This window comes from Asparagus officinalis, chromosome 8 (assembly GCF_001876935.1).
Source record: "Asparagus officinalis chromosome 8, Aspof.V1, whole genome shotgun sequence".
NCBI lineage: Eukaryota > Viridiplantae > Streptophyta > Magnoliopsida > Asparagales > Asparagaceae > Asparagus > Asparagus officinalis.
The window spans coordinates 96,863,026-96,876,858 of NC_033801.1; positions in this window are offsets into that span (position 1 = coordinate 96,863,026).

Consider the following 13,833-nt stretch of genomic DNA (forward strand, 5'->3'; position numbering starts at 1 on the left):
TGGTGAGAGTTATAACAATTGAGTGTGAGCTTTCATTGTGTTCTCATCTATTGTAGAGAACAAATTTATTGTTTGTTACATTATAAGACTGTAAAGTTTTAGGTGAGCTAGAAAACCGAGTGTGAGGAGTGAACGTTGATCAGTGAGCGTTGAAAACCAATATTGTGAGTGTGAGTGTTACGCTGATTGGTGAGCATTGAAAACCGACATTGTGAGGTGTAAACGTTATTCGGGTGAACGTAGAAAACCCGATCGTGATAGTGGATTTCTCCTCGGGAGTGGGGAGCGGAGACGTAGGACGGAAGGTCCGAACTCCGTGATCATTTGAGTGTGTTTGAGTTTGTCATTGGTGCATTTGCTTATGCATTTATCTTATATCGCCATTGCCTATTAATCTTGTATATTTTGCTCTATCACTTTTATAGTTTGATTATATCACCATTGTGTTAGTTTATATATCCTTGTATATATTTTTATCGTATAGGATATATTTCATTGTTCATATTACTTATCCTAGCTCACATATCATGTTGTATTTCATACTTGCTAGGATAACTTGTTAATAAGTTTTAATTAGCATAAAATCGGATTAGATTAGCATAAGACCCTAATCACCCCCCTCTAGGGTCTAACAGAAAATGCCTGGAATAACAAAAAGTTTCTGTTTTGTTTTAGTCGACTGACCAGCCGACTGATGAGGTCATCAGTCGACTGAGCTTTGTATTTACACTGTTTGTTGATTATCATCTCTATAAGCTAGACTTTCATAATTGAGTTTAGTTTGATTTTGTTTTATTAAATCTCATTGTTACACACACTCACTTGAGCTTATAGTATTTTATACATAGTATAATTGGGGTTGTGAGAGTTTGTAACTTTCAGTTGTGCTTAATTGAGTTCTCACCTTGTTTAGAGGACAATCATTTGTTGAGTGCCTAAATTGTGAGGTTCACCTTGTAATACACTAGTACACCAAGAGGAGTGTGTGGTGAGAGACATGATCGTCCCAAGAGGAGTGGGATAGGTGGTAATACCTAGAGAGGTTATAATTCCTAACACTTGAGGGAGACACGGGCTAGAGACTAACACTTGAGGTGGTAGTTAGTGTGTTTACATTGTGAGTGATTGTAAAGTTTTTGGTGAGCTAGAAAACCAAATTGTGAGGTATAATACGTTATTCGGGCGAGCGTTAAAAACCCAGTTGTGTAGTGGATTTCTCCCCGAGAGTGGGGAGCGGAGACGTAGGACGGAAGGTCCGAACTCCGTGATTATTTGATTGTGTTTGAGCTTGCATTGGCGTTCATTTATACTTGTTCTTATTGCTTATATCGCCTATTGCATCTTGTCTATTTCATCCACTATTTGTTTACCCTTGTTTATATTGCTTATCCTTGCATATATCTCATTGCATATCTTATTTACTAGGATATTTGTTAATAAGTTTTTAATTGGCATTAAATCGGATTAGATTAGCAAAAACCCTATTCACCCCCCTCTAGGGTTCTTTCCTAGTGGCATTAGGGTACTTTCAGCTACATACTGATAACACTACACTGATTATCTTGGTACACAAACAATTAAAGTCCATGTCCCGGGAATCTCTCTTTCGAGGTATGTTCGTACCCCCAGCCCGATAGTACAACTCATCGGCATGATGACCGAAGCAATCCATCGCGTGTTGGCATGATTTCTTAGGTATAACATCGTCGTCTGACGAACACGTTTCCTTCTGAGGACTTGTTGCCTTGATGGCGTTCTCAAGAGTCACACGTTTGGAGCCACGCTTTCGTGAGCGCGGGACCTTAACGGGCTCTTGGATACTGACTTGCAGTCCGAGGCGGTCAGTTACAGGAGTTTTCCCATTATAAAAATGCTCTAACTTGTTGCTAGGGCGTGTATGACCCCCAGCTCGAGTAGTTGCTCGGGGTTCAGTCACCAGACCCAAGCGTGTAAGGGCGAGTGCGACCCCCAGCTCGATGAGTTGCTCGGGGTTCAGTCAGCAGACCCAAGCGCTCTTTGATCGAAACTTTACCTCGATCCTTGTGCAAATGACCCAGACGATCCGCCATTAGCTTCTTGCTTTTGAACAAGTCTACACTGCCATGAGGCTTCACTAGAAGTATTGGATCAATCAGAGCAGGGGCGAAACTCGATGGAATTAGAAAAACGGGTGCAGAGTGTCTTCTGTCTTGGTCCTAGCGCGGGTCAGACTTGAGTGACCCGCGGCTTGAAGGGTCAGACTTAAGTGACCCACGACTGAGAGGGTCGGATTAAAGTGACCCGTGGCCGGGAGGGTCAAATTGAAGTGACCCGCGGCCGGAAGGGTCAGATTGAAGTGACCCGCGGCTGGGAGGGTCAGATTGAAGCGACCTGTGTTTTTTGATCTTTTCGGCCATTGTCTTGGACTTTAGCCTCCATACTTTTTGTAGTCTTGGTAGCTTCTTTTCCCCTTCTTCCTTCTGCAATTTTTTGGCTTCTTGCACAAGAATTCACGTGTGTGCAAGCAGTGCGCGGTGCTTCTAGATTCGTTCCTCAAGAGTTGAACGGATCCTTTTGACTTGGATCCATTAACTTGTTGAGGACTTGGAGGGTTGCTCGTTCGTCCGCTGTTGGGGCGCTCAACGCTCCTTGAATTTCAGATCCGCTTCGTAACAGATCTCATATACATGCTCCAAAGCTTTGGCAAATTAGCACGCGAGGCATTGGCGTTGCCTTTGGCAAGCTCTCTTCGATAAAGTGGGCGTGCCTCCAGCGGCTATCTCCTTGATTGAGGAGTTCAGATCTGCAAATCCGGCCTTGTTGGAGGCCGGAGGGGTATTGCAAGGTGTGATTGCAGCAGCAACGGGGGCGTTGATCTTCCTGCGCTTGCGAGTGGAGGAGGATCTGGAGGAGGAGGACGACAAATACTCCTCAAACATATGTTGGTCAAACTCGTACTCGACCTCTTCTTCAACCGGGATCCGGATCCATGGTTACGACACGACAGCTTCAGCAGCGAAGCTGTTGGCTCCCACTGTGGTCGCCAGTGTGTTTGGGTTAAAAGTTGATGTTTTTATTATCATTGAGTCTATTACAACTTTGGTCGTTACAATAAACTCAAATAAACGAGAAAAGTAGATCTTTTTATAAGATCAACTTATATAATAAAAATGTAAAATAGTACAACTCTTGTCAAGGTGTAATACGTTATTCGGGTGAGCGTTGAAAACCCAGTTGTGTAGTGGATTTCTCCCCGAGAGTGGGGAGCGGAGACGTAGGACGGAAGGTCCGAACTCCGTGATTATTTGATTGTGTTTGAGCTTGCATTGGCGTTCATTTATACTTGTTCTTATTGCTTATATCGCCTATTGCATCTTGTCTATTTCATCCACTATTTGTTTACCCTTGTTTATATTGCTTATCCTTGCATATATCTCATTGCATATCTTATTTACTAGGATATTTGTTAATAAGTTTTTAATTGGCATTAAATCGGATTAGATTAGCAAAAACCCTATTCACCCCCCTCTAGGGTTCTTTCCTAGTGGCATTAGGGTACTTTCAGCTACATACTGATAACACTACACTGATTATCTTGGTACACAAACAATTAAAGTCCATGTCCCGGGAATCTCTCTTTCGAGGTATGTTCGTACCCCCAGCCCGATAGTACAACTCATCGGCATGATGACCGAAGCAATCCATCGCGTGTTGGCATGATTTCTTAGGTATAACATCGTCGTCTGACGAACACGTTTCCTTCTGAGGACTTGTTGCCTTGATGGCGTTCTCAAGAGTCACACGTTTGGAGCCACGCTTTCGTGAGCGCGGGACCTTAACGGGCTCTTGGATACTGACTTGCAGTCCGAGGCGGTCAGTTACAGGAGTTTTCCCATTATAAAAATGCTCTAACTTGTTGCTAGGGCGTGTATGACCCCCAGCTCGAGTAGTTGCTCGGGGTTCAGTCACCAGACCCAAGCGCTCTTTGATCGAAACTTTACCTCGATCCTTGTGCAAATGACCCAGACGATCCGCCATTAGCTTCTTGCTTTTGAACAAGTCTACACTGCCATGAGGCTTCACTAGAAGTATTGGATCAATCAGAGCAGGGGCGAAACTCGATGGAATTAGAAAAACGGGTGCAGAGTGTCTTCTGTCTTGGTCCTAGCGCGGGTCAGACTTGAGTGACCCGCGGCTTGAAGGGTCAGACTTAAGTGACCCACGACTGAGAGGGTCGGATTAAAGTGACCCGTGGCCGGGAGGGTCAAATTGAAGTGACCCGCGGCCGGAAGGGTCAGATTGAAGTGACCCGCGGCTGGGAGGGTCAGATTGAAGCGACCTGTGTTTTTTGATCTTTTCGGCCATTGTCTTGGACTTTAGCCTCCATACTTTTTGTAGTCTTGGTAGCTTCTTTTCCCCTTCTTCCTTCTGCAATTTTTTGGCTTCTTGCACAAGAATTCACGTGTGTGCAAGCAGTGCGCGGTGCTTCTAGATTCGTTCCTCAAGAGTTGAACGGATCCTTTTGACTTGGATCCATTAACTTGTTGAGGACTTGGAGGGTTGCTCGTTCGTCCGCTGTTGGGGCGCTCAACGCTCCTTGAATTTCAGATCCGCTTCGTAACAGATCTCATATACATGCTCCAAAGCTTTGGCAAATTAGCACGCGAGGCATTGGCGTTGCCTTTGGCAAGCTCTCTTCGATAAAGTGGGCGTGCCTCCAGCGGCTATCTCCTTGATTGAGGAGTTCAGATCTGCAAATCCGGCCTTGTTGGAGGCCGGAGGGGTATTGCAAGGTGTGATTGCAGCAGCAACGGGGGCGTTGATCTTCCTGCGCTTGCGAGTGGAGGAGGATCTGGAGGAGGAGGACGACAAATACTCCTCAAACATATGTTGGTCAAACTCGTACTCGACCTCTTCTTCAACCGGGATCCGGATCCATGGTTACGACACGACAGCTTCAGCAGCGAAGCTGTTGGCTCCCACTGTGGTCGCCAGTGTGTTTGGGTTAAAAGTTGATGTTTTTATTATCATTGAGTCTATTACAACTTTGGTCGTTACAATAAACTCAAATAAACGAGAAAAGTAGATCTTTTTATAAGATCAACTTATATAATAAAAATGTAAAATAGTACAACTCTTGTCAAATAGCGCAATAGACGTTTATCATCCACTGCTTGCGTGGGAATTTCTTCTGTACCAGGGACGTTAATATCCGTTGACCATCGCGGATCAGATCCGGTTGACAGATTAAGTTAATCAAAGCTCTTACTTCACGAAGGAAGTAATCGCTGCAGCGATAATCCCGACCAAGTGAGATTACGGCTCTTCTCGAGATTAAGACTAAGCTTAAATCCGGAGAAATAGGGGACAAGTCTCAGATCTCTCGAACTCTACTCTTTATGCATAGGAACTCACTAAGATCTGCTAACCCTCGTTGTAAATTCGTGGTTCCACTCTCCAATTCAGCAGCGTTTCTCCCTCTTGATCTCCGCCCCGTGAAATGAACCCCTAGGCCTATATTTATAGGCTTCAGTTGGGGGTATTTGGATAAGTACGATGGATTTGGCCTTATCCTCAATTGACATCTGCGTAACCACGTTTGGAGATGATATCTAGACAGTTGGGAACCTCTGGAATAGAGGAAATCCCGTGAAAACAGCAAAAAACACGTTTTGGATGCTATGGACAGTTCTGGGCACGGGACAGATCATGGTGATCTCCGCGTGCGCGGGCCACCAAGAGGTGACCCATGGTTACTGTAGTGCGGGGTGACCCGCGGTTACTATAGTGCGGTATTGTAACGGCCTTAACTCACTCATCCGATCTCGGAATGAGGTGATTCAAAATACGTTAGAAAGCTGACGAAGAGACCTTCAACGTTTATCCTTTGAATTTTTCAGATTCGAATTGTATTATGGTCAAAATATCAATTATTTGTGCGGGTCATTATGAGGTGTTTGACACTTTCTGACTTCTTCGGACTTGTATTGCGCATTTCGTCAGTCCGTTGACTTGTACACTCCGTTAACTTATTTCATGCACTCGTTAGCTTCTTTATGGAAATTGGAGCTGACCGACAAGCACGTCGGACACTTTGGATCTGACTGACAAGCGTGGCGGGTACTTTGGATCTGACCGACAAGCACGTCAGGCACTTTGGATCTGGCCAACAAGCACGTCGGGCACTTTGGATCTGACGGACAAGCATGACGGGCACTTTGGATCTGACCGACAAGCACGTCGGGCACTTTGGATCTGACCGACAAGCGTGTCTAGCACTTTGGATCTGACCGATGCGCGCGAGCTGACTGACGAGTACGTCTGGTCACTTGTGGCTAACTAACGTGCACGAGATGACTGATGCACGTAGGCTGACCGACAGGTATGAGAGCCAATTGGAGGTAGCCGGTGAGCGTACGAGATACAGTTGATTCGCCATTCCTGTTCATGCACTTGTCAGCGTCAGATAATCCTCTAGACTCGGATAACGACATTTGTCATCTTCTCTCCATCTTGAGTTATGTGTGGACACCTATAGGAATTTTTAGACGACTACAACATTGGTTTTATTCCAAGACCTGATAGACGAGCCCCCATTTAGAATCTTCAAACATGCAGCCAAAATATCTGGGCCAATAACAGACCACTGGGACTGAAAAAAGGATGCATGGAAGCTATCTGGGCCGGGTGCCTTAGAAGGGCCCATAGATGGAAGAGCAACCTATAACTCATCACCTGTAAAAGGCTCAGAAATGATCCAGAGGTCATCTACTGAAAGCTTAGAAGAGATAGCACCACCCACCTCAGCCAAAACCTCCTCTGAAGGAGTGGAAGAAGAAAATAGTTCTGAGAAATACTCCTCAATAAGCATTACAATTCCCACCTGATCCTCCACCCAAGTGCCATTAGGATGATGTAGACGGCTAATAAAGTTCTTCCTCCTTCTAGTGGAAGATCTAATATGGAAGAATTTGGTGTTATGGTCCCCGTCTCGGAGCTAATCAACCCTAGCTCATTGTCGCCAGAAGCTCTATTCCATATACTCAAGAACCTCCCTCTCCTTCTCAAGTCTTCGGATCTCAGCCATACGATCCCCCACATCAGGAGAAGAGTAGAGAGACTGGAGCTTTCACTGAATAACTGATAATCTGTGCCTCCATCTACCAAAATGCTCTTTGCTCCAACTACTAAGATTTGTAACACAAGATCCTAGCTTCTGACAAACTGATTCACATAGACCCTATTATGTGGAGATCCCAGGCCAGACCCTGCTAATAACATCACTCAAATCATCTTCTTTGAGCCAGAATGCTTCAAAGTGGAAGGGACAACCATGCCTAACTTTTCAGGGTGGGAAATATGTCACGCCAGCCAGAGTCAGCTACTATCTTGTCTAAGCACTCCTAGATATGAGATGTACCAGTCTGATGATTATTCCAAGTGAAGGTGTGCCCGCAATACCCCAAATCAAGTAGCTCACAATGTAGTATTACATTCTAGAAATCTAGAATTCTCGAAACATGTGCATGTCTACCACCCAGCTTCTCCTCTGGGCTCGTGATACATTAAAGTTACCTCCACATTGTTAGACCCTAAGGCCGCTATGAAAGAACCCTAGAGGGGGGGGGGTGAATAGGGTTTATGCTAATCTAATCTGATTTAAATACTAATTAAAATTTAAATACTAATTAAAATTTACTAACAAATATATCCTAGAAAGTATGATATGCTACAAGATATGTGCAAGGATATATAATATAGACAAGGGTAAACAAAATTAACATGTAACAATGGCGATATAACAATATGCAAGAATAAATGCGCCAATGCCAAACTCAAACACAAGGAAATGATCACGGAGTTCGGACCTTCCATCCTACGTCTCTGATTCCAACTCCCAAGGAGAATCCACTACACAACCCGGTTTGGAAACCGGAACTTCTCTACACACTCGATTTTTTAGCTAACCGAAAACTCTACACACTCAGTTATCAAGTCAACCGACAACTCTCACAAATCCTCACAATGTACATAGACAAACTACAACCTCAAGTGTTGGTCCTCACGTATCGACTCCCTCAAGTGCTCGAAATTATCACCTCTCACTAGGCCACCGACGCCACTCCTCTTGGTATCGACTCCGTCCTCACCACACACTCCTCTCGATGTACAAGTGTATTACAAAGTGATCTCTCCTCTTGGTATCGACTCCGTCCTCACCACACACTCCTCTCGATGTACAAGTGTATTACAAAGTGATCTTCACAATTAGGCACAAATACAAATAAATTTGTTCTATATAATGGATGAGAACACAATGTAAACTCACACTCTAAGTCACACAATCCCACAATCCAAATTATACTAAGTATAAAAATATAATAAGCTCAATGGTTGTGTGTGTACAAAGAGAAATAAAATTAACTAAACTCAATATAAACACTAGCTTAATAAAATGATAATCAAACAATAAAATATAAAGCTAGATCGAGTTTAGAAAACTTCTCCAGTAAATGACAAGAATGAGAGAGATGATTTGAAGCTCAAACACCAAAGATTATCTCCTCAAACCCTTTTGAAATTATCTTCACAAACGAAACTCTTAAACAAGGCTTAAACACCTTTAAACAAACTTAAACAAACTTTAAACCCTTGTTAAAATTTCTTAAAACATTCTCTGGGTTCAACTAAAAAATGAGAGCAATGTGGTATTTATAGGAACCCAAAACTTCAGCAAAAACCCCAAGAAAAAGACCAAAAAAGCCACCAGAAAATACTGCTGGAAACTAGCCGTTACTGTGCAACGGCTCTATCATAAGTCGACTCAGCAGAAGAAAAATCATAACTGTGCTGCACTTCGTGAGTCGACTTATGAGTCAACTCAGCAGAAGAAAAATCATAACTGCGCTGCACTTCGTGAGTCGACTTATGAGTCGACTCATGAGTCGACTAATGAGTCGACTAAACATGCACGGACCTGAAGTGCACAGAAAAACTCAACTTTAAACCATGTTAGAAAATATCAAATAAATTCCAAAAGTTATGAAACTTTAGGAGATGATTGTAGACATGATAATAAACATGTTACAAAAACTAGTTTTCAAAAAGGACCTCCCAAATGAGAAATATCATTATTTTGCAAAATAGTCCAAAACATAAAAATGTGAACACGTGAATTTTGATATTTTGGCTAAACCATGTTTTGAAACTTTACAAAATGATTTTGTAGACTTAATGAATGATTGTTTAGTCCATAAACCATGAAAATAATATTTTCACAAAATTGCATATTCTATGCAATATATTCTTAAACAAAATAGAGTATGAAACATATGATTATATATATGAATGTAAATTTGTTTCATATCTATATAGCTAAACCAAAACAGAATAATAAATATAAAATATGTAATCTCATATTTATAAACATGAAAACTCAAAACTATATATATATATATATATAACTATATATATCTATATAGCTAAACCAAAACAGAATAATAAATATAAAATATGTAGTCTCATATTTATAAACATGAAAACTAAAAACTATGTATGTATATATATAACCATATATATACATGGAAACCAAAAACAAAATTGTGTATATATATATATATATAACTAATATATTACAAGGAAACCAATATAATGTGTGTGTATATATGATTGACCTTAAAGTACTAACACACATAATATAAACCTAAACTAATGTTACCAAAGCTGGATCTTGATTTTCAATAAGCTTGACTTAGTACACATTACAGATGAAGCTAGAACTTGGATCTTCAACTTGAATTGCATAGGCTTCAACCACTATCCAGCCAACCTCCATTTAATATGATCGATATGGCGCAATTCATCCATCCTCCAACATGTTGTTTATCTACAATTGATACAAAAACACATATACTAGACAAATAACTTAGAAGTAAATTGTTTGTAAATCATTATCAAAACAAGAAGGCCAACAATCTTCTCTTTTTTGATGACAAACAATTTACAAAAAAAGATATATACATGAAAGGAAATTGAATATACAAAGTATAATTATCATGCATATAAACACGAAATACATACTCACAATATTTCTCCCCCTTTAACAACATCAAAAAGAGGAAAACAACAAGAATGAAGAGAGCGAAAGCTCCCCCTATCAATATGCATGAGTAAGTATAAAACAAGTATAGGGAATAGCTACTCCTATCAAAATGTCATATAGAATATATGAAATGAAAGCTAAGATAAAAACATGTGAGTAAGCATAAATGAAAGATATGCTAAACATAACTCACATACAAACAAAACAATGAGAACACATATTAATATGTCTTTTATGAAAGAAGTGTCTCGTTACACAATTATAAAAACATAGTGTATAAAAATAGATTTATGAAAATAAAGGAATAAGGAAAACATGAGAACCATGAAAAGTTTTCAAGTGAAAACAAATCACTCAATTGAAATCATATATAAAGATTTGAGTCCAAAAATAATGTTTGATCAATAATAAAAAATTTCTTTGTATAACTTGATCAAACCACTCATAGAATACATTATAAGACACGAATAGATGATCCATAAGCACAAACACATAAATATCATCATATAAGTAAAATATAATGAATTCAAGAATAGATGATCCATAAGCACAAACACATAAATATCATCATATAAGTAAAATATAATGAATTCAAAGAAATAAATCAAAACACAATTTTTAAGAGTAGCAACAATATCAAGCTCTTGAGCTTGTTCCAACCCATATAATCATTTTAGCACCCGATAAACATGGTTTGGAAAATAAACACCCCATAAACCCCGGGGGTTATATAAATACAAACCTCTCAACAAAAATCGAAACTAATAACCATGAAAACAAAAGAATTGATCAAAGAAAAATTGTTTTCATATTAAAAAAATTTAAAACATAATTTTCAAAACCAAGAAATATTAAAAATTAAAAATAATACAATTCTTGGTTTTAAAAAGATTTTGGCACCCAAGCATTCTTAGTGCCAGATTGGTTAGGGACATGACCCCTATTAATAAAGTTCAAAGCGCTAGGGTTATGAACCCTTTTGGGCACATTTGGTGCACTAACCCGGTCATAATAATAATTGCTCAAATAACCTTTCCGATTGCAATTTGTGCAATAAAAGAGACTCATTTGTTTTTGTAGACCATATGCTCGTGCACGGGAATCATTTGCAAACAAAGATTGTCTTTTAAAATTATTTTGCAAATGAGAAACATTATCAAACTAAGGTGGTTTACTTGAGAAATTTGGCAAGTTTAAACATTTTTTCAAATCATAACAAAACTTCGCCAAATGGCCAAATCTACCACAAATATCATATTTAAACACACGTGGTCTACTAGAAACATTTGGCAAATGAGATTTCTTTTTCAAATCAAAACAATATTCGGCCAAAGAGATTTCTTTTTCAAATCAAAACAATATTCGGCCAAATGACCAAAATGACCACAATGATCACATCTATACACATGAGCATGCTTATGATGAACAATATTCGGCCAAATGACCAAAATGACCACAATGATCACATCTATACACATGAGCATGCTTATGATGAATAATGGGTGCATATGTGTGTACATGTGATGAAGAAACTTGATGAGATGCACAAAGATCATTGATATTTTTATGTTTGTGTGCATCATATCAAAATTTAGCTATATGGCCTTTACGGTCGCAAATAGAGCACTTGTAAACTTTGCTATATATGTGTGCATAATGAGTGGATGATTTAGACTTGGCACACATATCCACAAGTTTCTTATGATTAATAATGCATGAATTAAGAGTTGAATCTAAAGAGGTAATACGATTTTTTAACATCATTCAACTCATCATTAGGCACATATGCATTAACATTAGAAGTAGAACATAAATAGTCATTTATGAAAGAAGCAGTATCATTTTGTATGTTCTCTACTTCTAACATGACATTATTTTTGTCATGAGTCAAGTTAGCAATATCTAATTTTAAATTATTATTTTCCAAATTTAGCATATCGTTATTTTCTTTAAAAGCATCATTCCCTTGAGAAATGATATCAAATTTGGAAGCTAACTTCTAATGATCGGATTTTAAACCTTCACGCTTGCTTTGTAAATTAATAAAATTTTTATGCAATTTGTTATAGGCATGTGATAATTTTTCACTAGCATAGGCGAGTTTATCAAAAGATAAATCATATTCGGATTCGGACTCGCTTACCACACTAGGGCTATCGCCTAGTGGCCGTGTGCATAAAAATGAAGCTCCACTATTACTTGAAGTCGATTCCGCCACAACGCGTTGAATCTCCTCTAAGTCACCTTGATGTGCTTCAAAAAGTTTTCATATTGTGTAAGCACTATCAAAATGAGCAAGTTCGTTAGAAATACATGGTTCAAAAGCATTAAGCATAAATTTTAATACTAACTTGTTCATTGTATACATCTTCTTATTATGTTTGCTCCACTTGGATTTCTCTAATGTGAGCACAATATAAGTACTGTCAATAACTTCCCATAAATCAATATTTTTAGATTTAATAAATATTTTAAATCTAAAGCACTATTGAGAATAAGGGAAGTTTCTATATTTTGGAGCAACACTAGGATCATAGCCTAAACAAGATGCATCATTCATATCCATAATATGTAAAAATATGCAAGCAAGATAACAATAAAATCACAAAATTAGATTAGCACAAAAAGATAACTTGGATCTTTAACTCAAGGTGATTAGACCTTAAATCAAAGAGTACCAAGATCTGATACCAATTGTTAGACCCTAAGGCCACTATGAAAGAACCCTAGAGGGAAATAGGGTTTATGCTAATCTAATCCAATTTAAATGCTAATTAAAATTTACTAACAAATATATCCTAGCAATTATGATATGCTACAAGATATGTGCAAGGATATATAATATAAACAATGGTAAACAAAATTAACATGTAACAATGGCGATATAACAATATGCAAGAATAATGCGCCAATGCCAAACTCAAACACAAGGAAATGATCACGGAGTTTGGACCTCCGTCCTATGTCTCCGCTCCCCACTCCCGGGGAGAATCCACTACACAATCCTGTTTGAAAGCCGGAACTTCTCTACACACTCGGTTTTCTAGCTAACCGAAAACTCTACACACTCGGTTATCAAGTCAACCGACAACTCTCATAAATCCTCACAATGTACATACACAAGCTACAACCTCAAGTGTTAGTCCTCACGTATCGACTCCCTCAAGTGCTTGGAATTATCACCTCTCACTAGGCCACCGACACCACTCCTCTTGGTATCAACTCCTTCCTCACCACACGCTCCTCTCGATGTACAAGTGTATTACAAAGTGATCCTCACAATTAGGCACAAATACAAATAAATTTATTTTCTACAATGGATGAGAACACAATGTAAGCTCACACTCTAAGTCACACAATCCCACAACCCAAATTATACTAAGTATGAAAATATAATAAGCTCAATGGTTGTGTGTGTACAAAGAGATAAATAAAATTAACTAAACACAATATAAACACTAGCTTAATAAAATAATAATCAAACAGTAAAATGTAAAGCTAGATTGAGTTTAGAAAACTTCTCCAATAAATGTCAAGAGTGAGAGAGAGATGATTTGAAGCTCAAACAACAAAGATTATATCCTCAAGCCTTTGTGAAATTATCTTCACAAACGAAACTCTTAAACAAGGCTTAAACACCTTTAAACAAACTTAAACAAACTTTAAACCCTTGTTAAACTTTCTTAAAACATTCTCTTGGTTCAACTGAAAAATAAGAGCAATGGAGTATTTATAGGAACCTAAAACTTCAG